Consider the following 23,547-nt stretch of genomic DNA (forward strand, 5'->3'; position numbering starts at 1 on the left):
CCCAGATCCCATTTCCTGGAAAACCAACAGCAAATGTCTTAGATGTCTCTGTCTGGATCCCTCAGGCAAACAGTCACAGCATCCTGCCACAGAGAGCTCAGGCTTGTGTCCCACACCAGTCTGGTGTGCTCCCTAACTGCAGGCAGCACTGATTAAGGTCTTCAAGGGTCTCCTGAAACACTTCCTAGACCTAACTGAAGGACAAAGCTCTTTTCAAGAGGTAAGTTTGTTTGTAATTCTACCCTCTGTGTCTATTCTCAACCTTTTATGTCTTTGATGTGGATGACAGGTTTTAAATGTACCAAAACTGGTTCTCATAATTTTATTTGAAAATTTATATAGAGTCTGACAATCACTTTGGGATTCAGAATCTATTGTATCTTGATGTGTGAGATAAAAATTCCTCTTTGAAATCCTATCATACAACAAAATAGATCAATCAAAAAGGTTCTCATAAACAAATGAGAATTAGGATACAGGTAATTTAGAGTTCACTGGGATACAAAAGAAATAGGAAAAATAAGTATCCTTATTCATCATTAGAAACTGAAGCCCAGGTATCATCCCCTGATCATAAGAGAATATGATAAGTGCTCCTCCTCGTTGCTTCCACTGTACTTTATATATTGCTCTTACCATTTGCTTTTAAATTTACTAGATTTTAAGCTTTTGGAGAAAATGAGATATATTTATTTTTATTTGTACCTCCTGTGCCTAGCACAGGGTCTAGAATATTGTGGAAACTCAATAAATGCTTATTAATCTAAATTAAAGGATAATGGATTTCTACTTAGACTCTCATGATATTTGATTGGCTTAGGAATGTAGTATTCCTCTTTCCCAGGCTCTTTATCAGTAAAATGGGAAAAACACCAATTATCTTAACTAATAAAGATGAAAACTAGTAAAAATGATTTAAAAACCACTCTTAAAACAAAAGGATTTATAAGCACTAGTCATCAGTTCTATGATGCTCCATGTCTGGCAGTACCATCTCCCCACATGGGCTGTTAAAATGACCTAGAATCATAAATTTTTGTCAGTCTATTAGATAAGAAGGTGAATTCTGTGTTCCTCTCTGGGATTTGTTGCCCTCGTAATCCTTGAAGAATCTTAATTTATTATATGAATAAAAAATAAAGTTAAGCTAAGAGAACTTTTGAATTAAATTGTACCTTTTGTTTTGTTAGCCATGAACAGTCATAGAGCGACAGCGGTAGTACTAGAAAAAGCATGTAGTCTATTTTTGTAACATCTTTTTGTTAAACATCTGAAAAAACAAGAGGGGCCCAGTCTGTTGTTTGCTTAAGCTTCTGTGAAATGTGTCCATCCAATTCAGCATATGTCAATATGTTCCTCATTTATTGCTGTGTAAAAATTACCTAAAACGTATAAGCTGAAAACAATAAGTATTTATTGTCTCATAGTTTCTGTGGGTCAGGAATATGAGAGAGGCTTAGGTGGATAGTTGTGGTTCAAGGTTTCTCATGTGGCTTCAGTCAAGGTATCTTCCAGGGCTGTTGCCATCTGAGTGGTAACTGAGTCTGGAGGAGCTGCTTGACTGACAGCTATGGCTGTTGGCAGGAGGCTTCAGTTCCTCTTCACATCGGCCTCTCCATAAGGCTCATGACATGGCTTCCCCCAGGGACAAAGAAAGCAGATTCCAAGCGTAAAAGCTGTAGATTTGTAATAACCTAGTCTTAGAAGTGAATATTGTTACTTTCAGTGTATTCAAATTGTTAGGAATTAGTCATTAAAACCAACGTATACTCAAGGGGAGGGGAATTAGGCTATACCTCTTAAAGGGAGGAGAGTCAAATAATTTGTGGACATACTTTCCAAACCACCACAGGCAACATGCTGACTTAAGAAAATAGTCTTAGATAGTTTTAACTTCTTTGCTTTTCAGTGTGACTTTAAGATGTAAAATATAAAATTTTATATATAAAATATCTTAAGGTAACCCAACTTCCCCCAGAAGTAAACAATTAAGTAGTAGTATTATATGAAGGCACTAAAGGAAGAAGTCATTAAATTTTATGCTATAGCTCAGGTGAAAAGGAAAATATCTTGCATCTGTGGCTAAGTTATAAAGCATTGACATCAATTAGCCTGTTTTTGCCATAGCAGTGAAAATGGGCAACTCTTGCTGATGGCTTTATCTTAAAGTGTCTTCAGATTTGCGGTTAAATATGTGGTCAAAGGATTTTCATCATCTACCTTGTCATTATAAATACTTCCTTTTTGTTGACTTCTAGTTAACTTTGAAAAGTCAATCCATTCCAACCTAAATAAGTATTTTATAGAGAACATTTATAAATTTATAAAATAAAAAGCTGCCATTAAATATTATTACAGACATAATATAGTTGTACTTCTTAGAGATGTATGTAATTGTTACAGAACCTTGCCAACTTTCATTTTCATTCTCCCTTTGTTTTATTTTTCACATAGATGTAGAGCAGAATATTAGTCTTAGTATTAGTCTAGTAGTACTAGTATTAGCCTAATAGTATTAGACTAGTATTAACTATTAGACTAGTATGAGTCAACTAATTAGTATTAGCCTAATAAATATAGATAGCATTCAACGGCATAAAAGGCTGGAATGGTTCTAGAACAGTTCTGTTGTCATATGTTATTCTGGTAGGAACAGAATGAAGTTTACTAGGATAATTGAGGATGGAATAAAGAGCTTATTCAATTTTCCCTAATATATGGGCTGTTTGAATTGGAAGAAATCTATTCTATTATTAAGAACATGGAAGAAATCTATTATTAAGTACAATCAAGCAGGAAAAAGAACTGCCACTGAGTACCGCTTTTATCCTTCTTGGACAAGGGCAGAAAATTGCACAGGATTTGGAATGGATGCAGCTAGTGATTAAGGTGATGTTAGTGATTTCTATTGTAGTACTGACTGTGTGGCCATAGATCTCACAGCCTTGGAATCAGTGTGCTTCAAACCTCGTATCGCCCTCTTGTGGCCAGAGTTCATCTACTTATAGAAATTCTGTTTCTCACAGATTCCTCTTCTAGAGTTACATCAAAAATAAAGGATTGTTTCTCACTGCTTTCTTCCTCCCACAAGAAACTCATTAGAAGTGGGAACCTTATTTATCATGAATTTATCTGCTTTATGTGCTTACCAGCAGTAGGAATCAAGACATCAAGACATCCTTATCATCACCGAGTGGTTGGAGATTGTTACTGTTTCTTCCTTGTACTAGAGTCCGTATAGAACTCAAGGCTTGTTCCCTTTTCATTTTGTCCCAATGTATGATTATTACAAGCAGAAATATAAGAAATGCCTATATATGTATGTTGACAAAATTATGACCTTGGAGATATATATTTATTACTAAAATCTGAATAATTTCATAAATCATTCAATTGTCATATTGAGGTGAAGCAACTTATATTAATATATATCAGAAGCCAATAATATAATTAGAAAATAACACTATCTGATGGTGATTTGTGATGTTGATGAAAGAGGCACTTCCTAAACATCAAACTCAGATGTCCGTAATATGCTCATTTGCTAATAGGTTTCTAAGATTATCACAGCAGGTGCTACATATCATCATCACACTTTGTCAACTCAAAATAATTTTTACCAGCTCCTACTTTCCACTGTGGAAGCATAATAAACAAAATAAAGACCTGCTTTTTTATATTCCTATTTTTAAAATGGAAAAAATTAGAATTAAATATGTCAATCCAGAAAATGAATAAATTATGTGTTCAGCTCAATAAACTATCAGTGCCACCTATTGAATCACATCCCAAAGCTTCAACACCAGAAATACTTGGTAACATACTCCTCTGAGAAACTAAAGACAAGAAGTCAGCTGGAACTAAAGACCCTGCACAAAATCTCAGAACACATTATTCTGACTTCTTGTGCCATTTTGGCAGCTTTTAATCTTTATACGAATGGAACCACACAGTACGTATTCTTTAGCATTTGGTTTCTTTTGCACGTAATTATGTTTGAGAGATTCATCTATGTTGTGATGAGCTACAGTTCTTCCATTTTAATTGTTCTATAGTGTTCCATCATGTTTGGCCTATATAGCCTCTTTATCTTTAAAAAATGTTCTCTGTTTTAAAGCCTAGTTTCTAATATTAATATATCTATACCACTTTTTTTTGGTTAAAATTTTTATGATATATCATTTTTCTATTATTTTAATTTCAACATTTCATTCTAATATTTTACAATGTGTCTCTTGTAAGCAGAATATAGATAGGTTTGTAATATTATCCAGTATGATAATCTTTGTCTTTTATTTGGGACACTTAATCCATTTATATTTTGATATGGTTTGGCTGTGTCCCCACCCAAATCCCGTCTTGAATTCTAGCTCCCCTAATTCCCTCATGTTGTGGGAGGGACCAAGTGGGAGGTAATTGATTAATGGGAGCAGTTTCCCCTATACTGTTCTCATGGTACTGAATAAGTATCATGACATCTGATGGTTTTATAAGGGGAAATCTTTTGCTTGGCTCTCATTCTATTCTCTTGTCTGCCACCAGGTGAGATGTGACTTTTGCCTTCCACCACGACTGTGCCCAGTCTTGGGTATGTCTTTATCAGCAGCAGGAAAATGGACTACTACAGTAAATTGGTACCAGTAGAGTGGGCGCTGCTGAAAAGATACTCAAAAATGTGAAAGTGACTTTGGAACTGGGTAACACACAGAGGTTGGAACAGTTTGGAGGGCTCAGAAGAAGACAGGAAAATGTGGGAAAGTTTGGAACTTCCTAGAGACTTGTTGAATGGCTCTGCGTAAAATGCTGATAATGACATGGACAATGAAATCCAGGTTAATATGGTCTCTGATGGAGATGAAGAACTTGTTGGGAACTGGAGCAAAGGTGACTCTTGTTTTAGCAAAGAGACTGGTGGCATTTTGCCCCTGCTCTAGAGATTTTTGGAACTTTGAACTTAAGAGAGATGATTTAGGTATCTGGCAGAAGAAATTTCTAAGCAGCAAAGCACTCAAGAGGTGACTTGAGTGCTATTAAAGGCATACAGTTTTAAAAGGGAAACAGCATAAAAGTTCAGAAAATTTGCAGCTTGACAATGTGATAGAAAGGAAAATCCCATTTTCTGAGGAGAAATTCAAGCTGGCTGCAGAAATTTGCATACGTAATGAGGAGCTGAATGTTAATCCCCAAGACAATGGGAAAAATGTCTCCAGGGCATGTTAGAGGTTTTCATGGCAGCTCCTTCCGTCACAGGCCTGGAAGCCTAAAAGGTAAAAGTGGTTTCTTGGGCCAGGCCCAGGGTCCCTCTGCTGTGTGCAGTCTAGGGACTTGGTGCCCTGCATCCCAGCTGCTCCAGCTGTGACTAAAAGGAGCCAAGGTACAGCTCAGTCCATGGCTTCAGAGGGTGCAAGCCCCGAGCCTTGGCAGCTTCCATGTGGTGTTGAGCATGCCAGTGTACAGTGCACAGAAGTCAAGAACTGGGGTTTGGGAACCTCTGCCTAGGTTTCAGAGGATGTATGGAAATGCCTAGATGTCCAGGCAGAAGTTTCCTGCAGGGGTGGGGCCCTCATGGAGAACCTCTGCTAGGGCAGTGTGGAAGGGAAATGTGGGATCAGAGCCCCCACAGAGAATCCCTACTGGGACACTGCCTAGTGGAGATGTGAGAAGAGGGCCACCATCCTCCAGACCCCAGAATAGTAGATCCACTGATATCTTGCACCATGCACCTGGAAAACCTGCAGAAGTCAATGCCAGCCTGTGAAAGCAGCCAGGAGGGAGGCTGTACCATGCAAAGCCACAGGGGTGGACCTGCCCAAGACCATGGGAATCCACCTCTTACATCAGCATGACATGGATGTGAGACATGGAGTCAAGGGAGATCATTCTGGAGTTTTAAGATTTGACTGCCCTGCTGGATTTTAGACTTGCATGGGACTTGTAGCCCCTTTGTTTTGGCCAATTTCTCCCATTTGGAATAGGTGTATTTACCCAATACCTGTACCCCCATTGTATCTAAGAAGTAACTAACTTGCTTTTGATTTTACAGGCTCATAGGTGGAAGGGACTTACCTTGTCTTAGGTAAGACTTTGGACTATGGACTTTTGAGTTAATGCTAAATGAGTTAAGACTTTGGGGAACTGTTGGGAAGGCATGATTGGTTTTGAAATGTGAGGAAATGAGATTTGGGAGGGGCCAGGGCAGAATGATATGGTTTGGCAGTGTCCCCACTCAAATCTCATCTTCAATTGTAGCTCCTATTATTCTCTGGTTTTGTGAGAGGGACCCAAAGGGAGATAATTTTATCATAGGGACATGTTCCCCATACTGTTCTCATGGTAGTGAATAAGTCTTATGAGATCTGATGGTTTTATAAGGGGAAACCCCTTTCACTTGGTGCTCTTCCTCTTTTGTCTGCCACCAGGTGAGATTTGCCTTTCTCCTTCTGCCATGATTGTGAGGCCTCTTCAGCCATGTGGAACTGTGAGTCATTAAATCTCTTTCTTTTGTAAATCGCCCAGTCTTGGGTATGTCTTTATCAGCAGCATAAAATGGACTAATATTTAATATAATTGCTGATACATTTATGTATATTCACATTGTTTTGCATGTATTACCACCATCCATCTCCAGAACATTTTTATTTTCTAAAACTGAAACTTCATGCCCATTAAACAATGACACCCATTCCACCTTCTCTCTAACCCCTGGGAACTACCACTCCATCTTCTGTCTCTGTGAATTTGACTAATAAAGGTATGCCATGTAAGTGGAATTATACAATATTTATCCTTTTATTCTTTGCTTATTCCACTTAGTACAATGTCTTCAGGATTTATCCATGTTGTATCATGTGTCAGAACTTCATTCTTTTTTCTAGAGATCCATTTTAGTTAAAAAATTTTCTTGAGTTTCTGAATATCTTCTAAATCTTTTTAAATGTTACTTTTTATTTATTTATTTTTTGAATCCCAACTTTTCTATTAAGTTTAGGGGACATATGCAGATTGCACAGGTTTGTTACACAGGTAAATGTGTGCCATGGTGGTTTGGTGCACAGATTACCCAGTCACCTAGGTATTAAGGCCAGCATCCATTAGCTATTTTTCCTGATGCTCTCCCTCCTCCCACCACCTACCCTGCAACAGGCCCCAGTGTGTCCATATGCATAGCCATATCCCCTCAATATGTCCATATGTTCTCCTCATTCAGCTCCCATTTATAAGTGAGAACATGTGATATTTGATTTTCTGTTCCTGTGTTTGGTTGCTGGGGATAATGGTGTCCAGCTCCATCCATGTTCCTGCAAAAGACATGATCTCATTTTTTCTATGGCTGCATAGTATTCCATGGTGTATATGTACCACACTTTCTTTATCTAGTCTATCATTGATGGGGATTTAGGTTCATTCCATGTCTTTGTTATTGTGAATAGTGCTGCAATGAACATACGTGCACATGTATCTTTATAGTATATTGATTTCTATTCCTTTAGGTATATACCAAGCAATGGGATTGCTGGGTCAAAAGGTATTTCTGCCACTAGGTCTTTGAGGAATCACCACACTGTCTTCCATAATGATTGAACTAATTTACACTTCCACCAACAGTGTAAAAGCATTTATTTCCTCCACAACCTCACCAGCATCTGTTGTTTTTTTGACTGTTTAATAATGGCCATTCTGATTGATGTGAGATGGTATCTCATAGTTTGATTTTCATTTCTCTAATGATTAGTGATGCTGAATTTTTTTTCACATGTTTTTTGGCTGCATGTGGTCTTCTTTTGAGAAGTGTCTGTTTATGTCCTTTGCCCACTTCTTAATGGGGTTGTTTGTTTTCTCGTAAATTTGTTTAAGTTCCTAGTAGATGCTGGATATTAGGCCTTTTTCAGATGGATAGATTGCAAAAATTTTCTCCCATTCTGTGGGTCGTCTGTTCACTCTGATGATAGTTTCTTTTGCTGTGCAGAAGCTCTTTTGTTTAATTAGATTGCATTTGTCAATCTTTGCTTTTTGCGTATTTATCAAGAAATCTTTGCCAGTGCTTATGTCCTGAATGGTATTGCCTAGATTTTTTCATAGGGTTTTTATAGTTTTTGATTTTACATTTATATCTTTAATCCATCTTGAGCTGATTTTTGTATATGGTGTAAAGAAGGGGTCCAGTTTCAATTTTCTGCATATGGCTAGCCAGTTCTCCGAGCACTATTTATTAAATAGGGACTCCTTTCCCTATTGCTTGTTTTTGTCAGGTTTGTTGAAGATCAAATGGTGTTTAATGTGTGGTCTTATTTCTGGGTTCTGTATTCTGTGCTGTTGGTCTATGTGTCTGTTGTACCATTATCATGCTGTTTTAGTTACTGTAGCCTTATAGAATAGTTCAAAATCCAGTAACATGATGCCTCCCTGTAGATTCCTTTTGCTTAGGATTGTCTTGGCTATTCAGGCTCTATTTTGGTTCCATATGAATTTTAAAATAGTTTTTTTTATTTTGTGAAAAATGTCAATGGTAGTTTAATGAGAATAGTACTGAATTTGTAAATTGCTCTGGGCAGTATGGCCATTTTAATAATCTTTCTTCCTATCCGTGAGCACAGAATATTTTTCCATTTGTTTATATAATCTCAGTTTGTTTTGAGCAGTGGTTTGTAGTTCTCCTTGAAGAGGTCGCTTGCTTTTCTTGTTAGCTGTATTCCTAGGTATTTTATTCTCTTTGTAGCAATTGTGAATGGGAGTTCATTCCTGATTTGGCTCTTAGGTCACCTGTTATTGGTGTCTAGAAATGCTAGTAATTTTTGTACATTGATTTTGTATCTAGAGACTTTGCTGAAGTTGCTTATCAGCTTAATTAGCTTTTGAGCTGAGACAATGGAGTTTTCTAGATATGGGATCATGTTATCTGCAAACAAAGATAATTTGACTTTTTCTCTTCCTATTGGAATACGCTTTATTTCTTTCTCTTGCCTGATTGTTCTGGCCAGGACTTTCAATACTATGTTGATTAGGAGTGCTAAGAGAGGGCATCCTTGCCTTGTGCCAGTTTTCAAGGGAAATGCTTCCAGCTTTTGCCCATTCAGTATAATATTGGCTGTGGGTTTGTCATATATGACTCTTATTTTGGGGTATGTTTCCTTGATACCTACTTTATTGAGAGTTTTTAACATGAAGGAATGTTGAATTTTATTGAAGGCCTTTTCTGTATCTATTGAGATAATTATGTGTTTTTTTCTTGAGATCTGTGTATGTGATGAATCACATTTATTTATTTGTGTATGGGGAACCAGCCTTGCATCCCAGGGATAAGCCTACTTGATTGTAGTGGATAAGCCTTTTTTGATGTGCTGCTGGATTTAGTTTGCAAGTATTTTATTGAAGATTTTTGCATCAATGTTTATCAAAGATAATGGCCTGAATTTTTCTTTTTTTGTTGTATCTCTGCTAGGTTTTGGTATCAGGATTATGCTGTCCTCATAGAATGAGTTAGGGTTGAAGTCCCCCCTTTCCAGTTTTTTGGAATAGTTTCAGTAGAAATGGTACCAGGTGTTCTTTGTATCTCTGGTAGAATTCAGCTGTGAACCTGTCTGGAACTGGGCTTTTTTTTTTTTTTGGTTGTTGTGTTTTTTGGTAGGCTATTTATTACTGCCTCAATTTCAGAACTCATTATTGGTCTATGTAGAAATTCAGTTTCTTCCTGGTTTAGTCTTGGGAGGATGTACATGTCGAGGAACTTATCATTTTCTTCTAGATTTTCTAGTTTATGTGCATAAAGGTGTTTATAGTATTCTCTGATGGTTTCTTTTCTGTTGGTCACTGGTGATACCCCCAAATTATTTCTTATTGTGTTATTTGAATCTTTTCTCTTTTCTTATTTATTAGTCTGGTTAGTGGTCTATTTCATTATTTTTTTCAAAAAGCCAGCTCCTGGATTTGTTGATTTTTTGAAGAGTTTTTGTGTGTGTGTGTGTGTGTGTGTGTGTGTCTCTGTCTCCTTCAGTTCAGCTCTGATTTTGGTTATTTCTTGTCTTCTGCTAGCGTTGGTGTTTGTTTTCTCTTAGTTCTCTAATTCTTTTAGTTGTGATGTTAGATTGTTAACTTGAGACCTTTCTAGCTTTTTTGATGTGGGCAAAGCTTTTTGATGTCTCTGCATTTAGTGCTATAAATTTCCCTCTTAATGTTGCTCTATCTGTGTCCCAGGGATTCTGGTGTGTTGTCTCTTTGTTCTCATTGGTTTCAAAATCTTATTGATTTCTGCCTTAATTTCATCATTTACCAAAGAGTCATTCCAGAGTAGGTTGTTTAATAGCCATGTAGTTGTGCTGTTTTGAGGGAATTTCTTAATATTAGTTTCTAATTTGATTGTGCTGTGTCTGAAGTACTGTTTATGATTTCAATTCTTTTGCATTTGCTGAGGAGTATTTTATTTCTGATTTAGTGATCAATGTTAGTGTAAGTGCCATGTAGGGATGAGAAGAATGTGTATTCTGTTGTTTTTGGGTAAAGAGTTCTGTAGGCATCTATCAGGTCCACTTCATCCAGAGCTGAATTCAGGTCTTGAAAATCTTTGTTAATTTTCTGTCTCAGTGATCTGTTTAATATTGTCAGTGGGGTGTTAAAGTCTCCTATTATTATTGTGTGGGAGTGTAAGTCTCTATAAAAGCTTCTAAGAACTTGCTTTATGAATCTGGATGCTCCTGTGTTGGGTGCATATGTAGTTAGGATTGTTAGATTTTCTTGTTGAATTGAACCCTTTAAAATTATGTAATGTCCTTCTTTGTCTTCTTTGATCTTTGTTTGTTTAATATCTGTTTTGTCGGAAACTAGGATTGCAACCCATGCTTTTTTCTGTTTGCCATTTGCTTGGTAGATTTTCCTCCATCCCTTTATTTTGAACCTATGTGTGTCTGCATGTGAGATGGGTCTCTTGAAGACAGCATATCAATGGGTCTTGGCTCTTTATCCAGCTTGCCACTCTGGGTCTTTTAATTGAGGCATTTAGCCCATTTACATTTAAGGTTAGGATTGCTATGTGTGGATTTGACCCTATCATGTTGGTAGCTAGTTATTTTATAGACATGCTTATGTGTTTGCTTCATAATGTCACTAGTCTGTGTACTTCAGTGTGTTTTCATAGTCACTGGTAACAGTTTTTCCTTTCCATATTTAGTGCTTCTTTCAGGAGCTCTTGCAAGGCAGGTCTGGTGGTAATGAACTCACTCAGCATTTGCTTGTCTGAAAAGGATCTTATTTCTCCTTCACTTGTGGAGCTTAGTTTGGCTGGATATGAAATTCTGGGTTGGAAATTCTTTTCTTTATGAATTTCTTTAAGAATTCTTTAAGAATTGAAAGTCTTTCCCCAATCTCTTCTGCCTTGTGAGGTTTCCACCCAGAGGTCCACTCTTAGTCTGATGGGCTTCCCTTTGTAGGTGACCTGGCTTTTCTCTCTAGCTGCCCTTAACATTTTTTCTTTAATTTCGACCTTGGAGAATCTGATGATTCTATGTCTTGGGGATGATCTTCTCATGGAGTATCTTACTGGGGCTCTCTGCATTTCCTGAATCTGAATGATGGCCTGACTTGCTAGGTCAGGGATGTTCTCCTGGATGGTATCCTGAAGTATGTTTTCCAACTTGGTTCCATTCTTACTGTCCCTTTCAGATACCCCAATCAGTTGTAGATTCAGTCTCTTTACATAATCCCATATTTCTCAGAAGTTTTGTTCATTCCTTTTCATCCTTTTTCTGTATTTTTGTCTGCCTGTCTTATTTCAGAAAGATAGTCTTTAAGTTATGAGATTCTTTTCTCTGTTTTGTCTATTCTGATATTAATACTCATGATTGATTGCATTGTGAAGTTCTTGTAGTGTGTTTTTCAGCTCTAACAAGTCAGTTATATTCCTCTCTAAACTGGCTATTTTGGCTATCAGCTCACACATTATTTTGTCATGATTCTTAACTTCTTTACATTGAGTTACAACATGCTCCTTCAGCTCAGTGAAGTTAGTTATTACCAACATTCTGAAGCCTACTTCTATCATTTCAGCCATCTCAGCCTCAGCCCAGTTCTGAGCCCTTGCTGGAGAAGTGTTGCAGTCATTTGGAACAAAAGGGGCCCTCTGGCTTTTTGAGTTTTCAGCATTTTTGCAATGATTCTTTCTCATCTTTGTGGGCTTATCTGCCTTTGATTTTTGAGGTTGCTGACTTTTGGATTTTTTTTTTTTTTTTTGGTGGTTGTTGTTGTTTTCTGTTTGTTTGTTTTTCTTCTAACAGTCCGGCCACTCTTCCATAGGTCTGCTGTGGTTTGCTGGGGTGCTACTCCTGACCCTAGTTGCCTTAGTTTTTCATGTACCTGGGGGTATCACCAGTGAAGGCTGTAAAAAAGCAAAGATGGCAACCTGCCCCTTCCTCTGGAAGCTCTGTTCCAGGTGAGACTGACCCATTGCTGGCCCAAGGGTGCCTGTAGGAAGTAGTTGGAGACCATGGTTGGCAGGTCTCACCCAGTTAGGAGGAACAGGATTAGGGACTCCCTTAAAGAAGCAGACTGGCTGCATTTTAGTAGAGCAGCTGTGCTGTGTTGGGGATCTCTTCAGCTCCCAATTGGTTTGGGCTCTCCAAAGGCCACAGGGTGGACTGGCTGAGAAGCCTGAATGGCCAAGGTGGCAGCCTGCCCTGACCCTCAGGCACTCTGTCCCAGGGAGAAATTAGGGCTCTGTTGGCTGGTAGAATATGGGTGGGGGTGGCTAGAGGCCCCAGCTGGGAGAACCCCAGTGGGAGGACCTGCCCTGTAAGAAGGAGTGAATCAAGGTCCCGACTAAAGAACCAGTCTTGTCACATCTCAACAAAACAGCTGTGTTGTGTTGGGGAACTTCCTCTGCTCCTATCTGCTTGGATTCTCTAAAGCCCACAGGCTGGAATGGCTGAGTTGTTCAACCAACCCAGGTGGTGGCCCTCCCCTCCTCTGGGTACTCCATCTTATGGGGAGATCAGAGCTCTGTCCATAAGAGGTGAGGGCAGGCTGGCTGGAGAGCCTGGCTGTATGGTCCTGCCCATTGAGGAGGAATGGATTGGGCCCTACTTAAAGAAGCAGTCTGGCCACGATCTGGCAAAGCCAGTATGCTGTGCTGCTAGGGGGACCATTACTTGTCCCAACTGTTTGGACTCTCCAAAGCCCATGGGCTGGAACAGCTGTTGACCAAACAGCAGAGATGGTGCCCACCCTTTCCCCTGGGGCTCCATCTGGTCTCAGGCATGCTCCACCCTGTTGCTGGTAGCTGGCTGGAATTCCAAGCCAGTGGGTCTTATCTTTTCAGGTGCTGTGGAAGTGTGGCCTGCAGAACAATGCTGCTCAGCTCCCTGGATTCTGACCACTTCCTAGGGGTATGTGCAGACCTCTTGCCTTGCCTGAGTTGCAAACATGTTTGTTGGAAATCCCAGTGCTGGAGTATGTAAAGCACCTGGGTCTCTGTGCATGCCTGAACAGCTGCTCTGCCAAGACTCCACACAGCTCAGTGTGTTGGACCTAAGGCCCTGGTGGTATGGGCTCACGAGGGGAATCTACTGATTCATGGGTTACAAAGATCCATGGGAGAAGCCTGGTTTCCTGGGGTTGCACAATCACTCATGGCTTCCCTTGGCTAGGGATGGGGGTTCCCTTGGCAAGAACCTGGGTATTTCATTTGAAGGTGCTGTATTCGCTCACCTTTTTTGTTACTCTCTGTGAGTGCTGTGGACCACAGTTGCTTCTAATTGGCCATATTGGACCCTCCCTGATGTTCTACCTTCCAAATCTTTAAAAACAATTTTCTTAACCATATTCATCATGGTTTTTAAAAAAGTACATGTTTAATAACCATTATTTGTATCTCATGTGGGTCTACTTTCTTATTTTGCATATCTGTGTCTTGCCTCATGATATGTCTTATTACTTTCAATTATTGGTCATTCAAAATTGTATTTGAAAATTATAGAGATTGTTAGAAGTTTAGAATGATGTCATGTTCTGCTAGAAATGATTTATGTTTACAAATCCAGATATATATTCAGGAATTAGTGTATTAAGCTGAATATCAGTCCCTGCAAAGCCCTGTCAATTTCTAGTATTACCTTCCTCCTATTGTAGTGCCCTTTAGGGTTCCAACAAAAGACCTGTAGTCCATCAGGATCCTCAATCCTTGGCAGGTCTTGAACCCCAATTTTTGTCCTACTAACTATGAAATCTGTTTACATCCTTGCTTAGCTTCTCAGCCCCTCACTTGTGTCTCCTGGAATTGGCAGATATCCCTAGGGGAAATCAGCCTGAGGTACCTGGTTTAACTCTGGGTTTCTCCCAGAATTTGGCCACCTAATTTTTCTCTATATTTTTAGTCCTTAGATGCTGTAAGATCCATGTTTGCGTAAGCTTTTTCACTTCTTTTTATCTGTTCTCAGTGGAAGGATTGGTCTGATTACTTTGCCATTACTAGAAGATGAGTGTGTTTTACTTTTTTATTGAATGTCCAAAATATGCTATACTCTCTATAAAAAAATCCATATTTATAACTATTCTGATTTTGAATAAGGGAAGACTATTGAATGAATTAATGAAATATGGGGGTTTCACATTTTATTTCTCTGGACAATGTTTTATTTAATTAAAGACCTCTGTTTTGTATATAACACTCTGCAAACAAACATTTTAATTGTACAGGTATGTTTTAATTTTTTTTATTCTATTTGTAGTTCAAGACTTCACAAAAATGTTATTTTCACCACGAACCTTTTTTTGATATCTCCAGGCAAAATAGTTGTTTTCTCTTTAGGATCTCCATATTTATTTTACAGTCTTAAAATCACTGTAACCATCTATGTGGTTTATATCTGTTTTATTTCTGCTATACAATTAAGCTTAGGAAGAAGAAATTGTGTATTACCAGAATATACACATTCCAAAATATCTAACTTTTTTTTGCATACAATGAGAACTTAGTATATATTTGGAAAATAAATAGATGGATGAATGAATAAATAAATAAAGATGCTGGAGTGCAGTGAAAGGAATGTTAATTGGAATAAGAAGAGGTAGGTTTATTTGTTGTCTCTGCCTTTGGGCAAGTGTTTTAATGTTTTCTCAGTGCCCTTATTTGTGAAACTGAAATAAATGGCTACCTCAAGGAGTGTAGATCTCTGCTTGTGGACAAGTATTTTAAATGTTTTCTCAGTGTCTTTATTTGTAAAATGGGAACAAATGACTACCTCAAGGATATGTGAAGCTTAAAAACATAAGTGCACGTTTATCTTAATGTGCATTGTAGAATAATATACAAATATAAGGTAGGCACTTATATTTTAAAAACCTGTGGTAGTAGGGGTGGGGAATATATGCCTGTAAAGGCATAAAATATGTTGAGAAGAGTACATAAGCACTGTAGGCAGAGAAACTGGATAGAGGGAAGACAGGTTAGAAATTTGACTTTTTATGTTATATACCTTTTGAATTTTGAACCACATGCTTATATTAACTACTAAAAATAAAACAAATTGGGATTTAAGAAAAATATAGTATATTATTATTTCATTTTTTATCAGAGAACTCCATTCAGCAAAATCACTTTTTGTGCTGATTGTAATGATTGAGACTCTTATCTAAAGAATTAATTTTACAGATAAAGATTTATATAGTTTGTAAATTTCTTTGCTTTTCTTTATTTTTTAGAAAGTTCATTGTCTCATTTTTTTCTTTTTTTTATTATTATACGTTAAGTTCTGGGATATATGTGCAGAATGTGCAGGTTACTTACATAGGTATACACATGCCATGATGGTTTGCTGCATCCAACAATCCGTCATCTACATTACGTATTTCTCCTAATAATATCCCTCCCCTAGACCCCATCCCCCAACAGGCCCCAGTGTGTAATGTTCCCCTCCCTGTGTCCATGTTTTCTTTACTTTTAACATTTGTTCTCTAGCTCAGAGCTTAGGGCATACATTGATTATTTCTTAAATTTGTTATATCACTTAGGTTTGTTAGATTAATACATAAATAGATTTGGAAGGGTCAAAAAGCTAGAGATTTTTGGAATGTGAGGTTCCTTGTCATTTAATAGAATTTCAAGATATTTCCTGAATACTCTGATACAAATAGACCTTTTTTAGAGAAGAAAAGTTTAGGGAACTGCAGTTACTCATGTATGCTTGGAGAGGAATATTGTCCTCATGGGTTGACCTCATAGCACTGGCAGCAATACATGAGACTTAGAGGAGACAGGACTCTCAAACCACCCTAGTCAACCATCAGCTCTAAAGATAAATAGAGTGACATATGAGGCAGACAGAAGGCTTTTATTTCCAGAATTTCTGCAGAGGTTTTTGGAGTAAACATTTTGTGCGTTTAAAATGTCTCTTAATATTCAGGAATCTTTCTTAGTCTTTGGTTTTGTCTATATTCTGGCCATTTCTAATTTCACCAGATGACCATGGAAGGGTGGTTGGAATTTGGAATGCAGCCCAGGGAAATACTGCTCACCTAAGTAGCTCTTGTTTAACTTTAGTGGAGGAGAAGGTAAAAATGAATGCTCACTCTGTGGATGAAGGTAAGTTTTGGAGCTCATTTATTCATCTTTCCCAGGTTGGCACGAATTAAAATAAAAAAATTAATCTCACTCTGTCTCCAGCTATTGTAAAACAATTTCTGATTTTTATTTGTCTTTTCTTATTCTTTTTCTCAAACTCTCCAGCTTCACTAAATTTATGATGTTTTAAACTAAATAAACTGAAAAAGACTTTGAGATGAATCATTTTCTATTTATAATTTGTTTAGATATCCCAGTTTTTAAATCATATCTCTTGAAAGACTCAGGATTTTTATCATAACCTTTTAAAATTTGGTATATTACCCTTGAGGAGTAAGTGCGATGTTTGCCTAGAATCCTGCAATTTATGAATTTAAACAGCAAAAATAAATCACTACTGGCATTATATTAACAAAAGATTTATAGTCACCACAAAGCTGCAAACAATAAGAAGTTGTTATTTAGCTTCAACTTGATTTAAAAACTGAGCAAGTGATTATACATTCATGGCTTTTGCTCCTGTAGCTCAATGTGAAATATAGTATGGGAACCAGTTTTCTAGGTGTTTCAGTTACCTGTTGTATATAGTTTGGGGTGGTTTGTTACCACCCCATCAGCATTGTTCTGAAGCTGCAATGAGATGGGCAATATAAGATCTATAAGCATTCAATTATTATGAACTATTATTGTTATCTTCCCTTATGATTTCAAGCACATTTATAACGTAATAGTTATTTTAACTTGTATTTTCCCAGGCTCCCTGTAGTTTAAACAGCCAGGTTGATGATGATGCCCTTTACTAAAATAGAAGGAATGAGACAAAAATATGTAATTTTGCAAGGAATGATTCTACAGGCTGTTAAGAATATGTATGAGCATATATTCAATTGTTCATGTATACATGCATAGATTTAATATATGCAGACGTATAACAAGAGAGAGGGAGCAAGAGAAAGAGAGAGGGAGCAAGAGAAAGAGAGAGGGAGACAATGAGAGAGAGGCAAGGGGTAAATAATTTCGGAGCCAACTATCCCAGCTGATAATGCATAACTAAGACCTTCGTTACTCTTTGCTCTTGAAGGCAGAAATTTTCCCTTATTCATGTTTATAGTTTCTCTAACACACAACATTGTCAACTTCATGTGGCAGGGCATTCATAATTTTTTTGCTAAACTGTACTAACATATTCCATTTAGAGTCAGCATGACAAATAATCTGGAGACAGTTTTTGAAGCTCCTCATTATTTCACAGATTCAGCTATTCCAGGTTAAACCATGCCTTTCATTTACTGAGTGTTCTAAATATTCTTCTTTGCTTTCTCAATATGGTAACAGAACACAGACAAACGTACAATGTGAGTATTCTCTTTGTTTTCTAAGGTCAATAACTTCTTTTAGAACTTGAAACAAACGTGTCTGTTTTGTCATTTATTAGTATTCAGTCCTAATTTATATATATAATTCATAAAATATTTTATTAGTCATTTCAGAATTTGATAAAAAAATAAACCTTTTAGGTATCACCATTATACTCATACAATCAGTAAGGAAGCATGCTCAGAGTTTAACCATTCAGCTAGTGCATGGGGGAAGTAGGACTTAAACTTTTGTCTTCCAACTTCAGGATGTGTGCATGGCAAGGGCTTGATCAGGAAAAAGCAACTTTGGGGATGTATATGAATTTAAATCATTCCTATTACCTTGAATAAGTTGAAAAATGATCCTACATATTTCAAAATGTCTAATTAAAACACTTTAGAAACATTTTTTTTTTTTTGAGGCGGAGTCTTGCTCTGTCGCCCAGGCTGGAGTGCAGTGATGCGATCTCGGCTCACTGCAAGCTCCGCCTCCTGGGTTCACGCCATTCTCCTGCCTCAGCATCCCGAGAAGCTGGGACTACAGGCGCCCGCCACCACGCCCAGCTAAATTTTTTTGTATTTTTAGTAGAGACGGGGTTTCACCGTGTTGGCCAGGATGGTCTCGATCTCCTGACCTCATGATCCGCCTGCCTCGGCCTCCCAAAGTGCTAGGATTATAGGCGTGAGCCACCGTGCCCGGCCAGAAACATCTTTTTAAATGTACCACCTGTGATTCTTCAGCAAGATTTATGATTATTTTAAATACACAGGTTATTAATTCATAATCAAATTGAACTACAATGCTAGTATAAAAAATTGTCAACAAATAAATCTATCATTAAAGGAAATTTTTTTAAAGTTGTTCCTTTGGGGCTAGTTACTGTATAACATCTTGAAAGTAAAATTATTTTAATTCTAGCAAGCTAACAATACTATATCAGGTTAAGAAACTATTTTGACTACAATATTGTCTTTACTCATAAACACCTATCTTGGCATATAGAAAATTTCATTAAAAAGACTTTTTTTTTTCCTTCAGCAATTGATAACCACAGTACAAAGCTTTCTTCCACTGTTATTTTAAAATATAAACCTGGCTTGTAGCCAACACCAACTAACTTGAGACAGAGCGGGAGGTTATTAATGTTAAGCAAATGGAGATTCAATCCTGATTTTCAGAATTTGTTTCTATAAAGCAGAGAATTACACTCAGTATGAAAGTACCATGCTGTTTTTTTTTTTTCCCAACCAAGCAGAGGTATGCCCAGCATTTTAGAAACCACAAAATAAACACAGAGACTTTTGTACAAAATAAATAAGGATATATCCATTTATCATTGCAAAGAAGGGTTCAGATATTTTTTAATTCTCATCATGACTTCTTGTAACACATGGGTCATTTAAAATATGTGTTTTTATTTCAAGCTCCTTTTCATTGCTGATTTCTTAATTTATTGTTGCCAAATATATACTCTATATGACTTTGTCCCTTTGAAATTTGTTGAGAATTTATTTTGAGGCTCTGTTATTACATACATAACAATTTAGAGCTGGAGGAGAGAGAGGATCAAGAAACTACTTATCACGTACTATGCTTATTACCTGGGTGATGAAATAATCTGCACATAAAACCCCTGTGATAGGCAATTTACCTACATAATAAAACTGCACATGTACCCCGAAACCTAAAATAAAAGTTAAAAAAAGATTTAGAAATATTTTGTCTTTCTCTTGAATTAAAACATTTATTTCACAATGGCCATTTTTATCTCATTTCCCTTTTGCTTATCTTCTTCCCCTCCTGCTTCTCCTTTTCTCCCCTCTCCTTCTTCTCCTCCCACATACCATACATACATTGTTCTAAACAAACCAAAAGAAGTTGCATTTTACTTACAATAAAAGTTAATCCAATTGCTCTGAAAGAAAATTTAATGATTTACAAAACCCAGGTCAGTCTCAAACAAAAAAGAACCCATGTTCCATTTCCACATGACTCCACACGATAGGTGCATTCAGGTAGTAGAAGCTTAGTGGTATGGCCGGTTTGCTATGGCACACAGCTCTTTCTTTGTTGTTGATGATGTGTCTACTAACCACATAATATCTTCATTACCAGTATCACAGGGGTATCACCAGGGAAACTACTTGTGTGACCTGTCCTAACACAACAATTTTTATTTTTAATTGTTCTGGATTTATCCTTCTCACAGAAGTTTCGATATTATACTGAACTTCATTCAGGACAAAAGGATTCTTCCCTAGCACAGCAGGGATGTGGTTTTGTGGTTTTAACATGAGTTGATGGACTGGCTATTATTCTAGATGCTGTTATCCATGATCAGGATTTGCTACAATTGTCATTCTGGACAGCTATTGATTAAAGCCTCTTTGCTTACCAACAATAGAAAACACACGTTTATTGAGCCTTCATCCTGTGCCAGGCATTATAGAAGTGTATATCACAGAGGTATTTAGTCCCTGATTTGTTTTGAGAGTTCTGTCTAAACTTTTAAAGAAGGAGCTAATTTGGATAACACAAATGGTCATTGCTGAAGTAAAGCTGAAACACCCTGTCATTTGTATGTTCATAAACACTTGCAAAATACTTTCTATGAGTTCCCTAACCCTCAGGATGATGCCAGGGGCAGGTATTATAATTGAGAGCTTCTAGTAAAGGGAGTTGAAGTTTAAAGATATTAAGTGATTTTTCCAAGATCCCTTTAGTGGTGGTAGAGTAGGGTGCTGAGGTATACTGGAAAGGGCATGGCATCAGAGAGACCTGAATTCAACTTCCACCGTCTCTGTCATTTCCTGTGTTACCTTACACAGGTTCCTGAAATATATCTGATCCTGTTTTTCATATTCCTTGGCTTTGACATGGGGTTCTTGATGGGTTTAAATTAACTAATGAGTGTGGAAGTGTCTGCAACCTGAAAAGTGTTGCCAGAGTGTGAATCACTATTATTTAATCTTTAGGTAAGTGATGACAGTGTCACAGACCACATTTCAAGTCAGACAGAACTAGTTGTAACTAGTATGTGCTGCATGAATTTGAGTGTGTTACTTGAGCTCTCAGGGTATCTGTCTCTTCAGCTGTAAAATATGTGTCATAATGCAACCTTGTATATTGTGAATATTGACCAAAGCCACAGAAGTGAAGTGTGGTGCACATGTCACAGGAAGCACTTGGTGAATGTCAAGCCTCCTCTTTCTGGAATCAGCCCAGTGTCTGTGTTGGGACAGCACCATCTCCTTAGGAGAGCACTGCCTGCGTTAGTGTAGCACAGGAGATCTGTAATGGACTATGCGGGTCATTCCGCGGATAAGTAATCTGACCTAGAGAGGTGAACTGACTTTTTCAGGTCATAGAGCTAATGGCAGAGTTGAGAGTTGAACTGCATTCTGATTTCAAATTCAGTAATTTTTTTTACACTATTAACATTTTAAAAATTCAATAATAACATTTTAAAAATTGTCCTTGCCCTATAAAAGGGATTTGTATTAAGAGCACATTTGTATAGGTAGATAGCATTGCTGGTGCAGTTGAATCAAACCTGAATTGTTCTACATCACAAATAGCCAGTATAGAAGTTTAAGTGCAGAAAGATTTCTTTGTATATCTTGGGCTATTCTCTGTAACAGAACCACAGTGCTCCCTTGGAAACAAAGTATCCACTTTTAATGTCTACATTTTACTTGATTTTAAATTCCCTATAGCTATTACTTCAGAGACTTATACTTGTTGACTGCTAGGTTTAGTGGAAAGACCCTAGCACTGACGCAGTCAAGAGATCTGGATTCTAGTTCTGGATTTGGCATTACTTAGCTATTGTTCACTGTTGGAAACATAACTACTACTCCTATGACAGCTTGAAATATCTTGAAGTGAATCTGAATGATTTCTAAGTGTATTAGTTTCCTGTTGCCACTGTAACAAATTACCACAAATTTAGTGGTTTAAAGAACACAATATAAACTCTTACAATTCTGGAGGGTGGTCAGAAGTCCAAAATGGGTCTTATGGGGCTAAAATCATGGTGTTGGGTCCTTCTGGGGTCTCTAGGGAAAAATCCGTTTCCTCGCCATTTTCAGGCCTTAGAGGCCCCTGCACTCCTTGGTCATGGCCCCTTCCTGGGATCACTTCCACCTTTTGCTTCCATCATTGTCATGTCTCCTACTCCTCTCTGACTTCTCCTATGTCTTTCGTATAAATACCCTTTTGACTTTATTGTGCTTCCTTGAGTAATGTAGGAGAATCCCCTCATCTCAAGATCCTTGACTGGGTCACACCTGCAAAGTTTCTTTTACCATACAAGGAAACATTCAGAAGTTTTTGAGGTCAGGATGTGGGCACATCTAAGGGGCATCATTCAGCTACCAAAGAAACCACAGTGGTCAATCATGGATGACTGGGGAATGTGGTCAGAAAGAATGAACTTATTTTTGGTACCTTCACTTATTTCTTGAATATATGAACAGATAGCAGATAATATAGTGTATGAGATTCAGAGTCATGTAGACCTGCATTAAAACCCCAGCTATACCACTTACTAGCTGTTTGACCTTAGGCAAAAAATATAATTTCTCTGAGTTTCTGCTGCTTCATCCGTAAAATGGGAATAATAATATAAGTTCTATATGTTTGTGCGTGTTTTTGTGTGAGGATTAAAATAACATATGTGAAGCTATTAGTACAATAATTAGTACAGATCAAGGTCTCAGTAAATGAGGCTATCACGACTGAAGCTGAGCCTTGCTTCTAACTCAGTGTACTTCTCAGTATTTATCTGTGCAAGGGACCAGTTTTGTTTAATGTTACCTTAATTTTAATATTTTTATCTTTCCCCTCCAGTTATCATTCCCATTTCTTCCCCTGCCTTTTCAATAAGTCCTGTTGAACACACTTGCTATGTGTCTTTGAATGTACATATTTTATATAAAATCATATAGCATTATTTTATACGTGTGTGTTTCTAATTAAATGGGATGTAAAATACATTTAATATTTCTTATTTTTTTTCCTCTCACTTTTGTGTTGTTCAAGATTTGTCCATCCAGCATGTTAGTTTTCCACTCTGGCTATGGTCATCTAGGGTGCTTCAGTATCCCCTGCCATAGATGCCTATACATTTACATGTCCCTGTAGAGTAGTTGGGAAGAGTTGCTCTGGGATATACATCCAGCAGTTGGAAGAAGGCTTATGGTACAAGTATTGCCAGATTGCTCTCTAGAAAGACTATACCATTTCTTCTTCTACCAGAAGAACAAATGTTCTTGTTTAGCATCGGTTTGCTGACATTTAGTGTTTTCTGACTCTGATTTTTTTTTTTTTTTACAGGTGGTAGTTACAAAGTGGTGTCAGATTTATTTTTTAATTTTTTAACACTGGTAGGGTTGAATACTATATATTTACTAGTTTTCAGGTTTTTCCATCCTATGGATACAAATAGCATGCATAATTTATATGGATATAAATTATTTGCTCATTATTGGCTTAACTAGCTTTTTGTTTTAGTTGGTTGTTAATTTGTTGGTATGTCTTGAATGTTCTAGATGTTACTTCTTTATTGGGTTAATACATTTAAAATTTCTTGTTGAAACCTCTCAGCCTTTTGTTAATTTTATCACGTATATATGTGTATATAT

At 37.3% G+C, this 23,547-nt stretch overlaps 1 long non-coding RNA gene across 1 annotated transcript in view; it reads left to right on the forward strand.

The window, feature by feature from the left end:
* Positions 1 to 6,456, forward strand: part of LOC134738332 (uncharacterized) — a 58,752-nt gene extending 52,296 nt beyond the window's left edge. The window contains exons 2-3 of the long non-coding RNA XR_010124003.1: positions 4,543 to 6,076; positions 6,420 to 6,456. This is a non-coding gene — a long non-coding RNA (uncharacterized LOC134738332). The remainder of the gene's footprint in view (positions 1 to 4,542; positions 6,077 to 6,419) is intronic.
* The last annotated feature ends 17,091 nt before the right edge of the window (positions 6,457 to 23,547 follow it).

This window comes from Pongo pygmaeus, chromosome 1 (assembly GCF_028885625.2).
Source record: "Pongo pygmaeus isolate AG05252 chromosome 1, NHGRI_mPonPyg2-v2.0_pri, whole genome shotgun sequence".
NCBI classification, from domain to species: domain Eukaryota; kingdom Metazoa; phylum Chordata; class Mammalia; order Primates; family Hominidae; genus Pongo; species Pongo pygmaeus.